This window comes from Arachis ipaensis, chromosome B04 (genome assembly GCF_000816755.2).
Source record: "Arachis ipaensis cultivar K30076 chromosome B04, Araip1.1, whole genome shotgun sequence".
Classification (NCBI taxonomy): domain Eukaryota; kingdom Viridiplantae; phylum Streptophyta; class Magnoliopsida; order Fabales; family Fabaceae; genus Arachis; species Arachis ipaensis.
In genome coordinates, this window is record NC_029788.2 from 76,538,752 (window position 1) to 76,539,042 (window position 291).

A 291-nucleotide genomic window follows, 5' to 3' on the forward strand; every position below is an offset into this window, starting at 1 on the left:
AACCAAACACAGTCTAAAAAATTTAGTGTCACAGGGTCCGCTTGTAATTACATATACTACCTTCTGATTGTCACAAAAAAAAAATACTACCTTCTGATCAACGCAAAAAATTAATGGAAACCGTTGCCTCCATTTTTCACGGGAAAGCTCAATATTTTAGAAAGATTTTATTTTCTTTTCTTTTTATGTCTTAAATAAATATTTAAGTACATACAATTTCAGTTCTCTCTCTCTAACTAATTAATTTAGATTAATCAAATAATTAATTCAATTGCATATTAAACAAGTCAC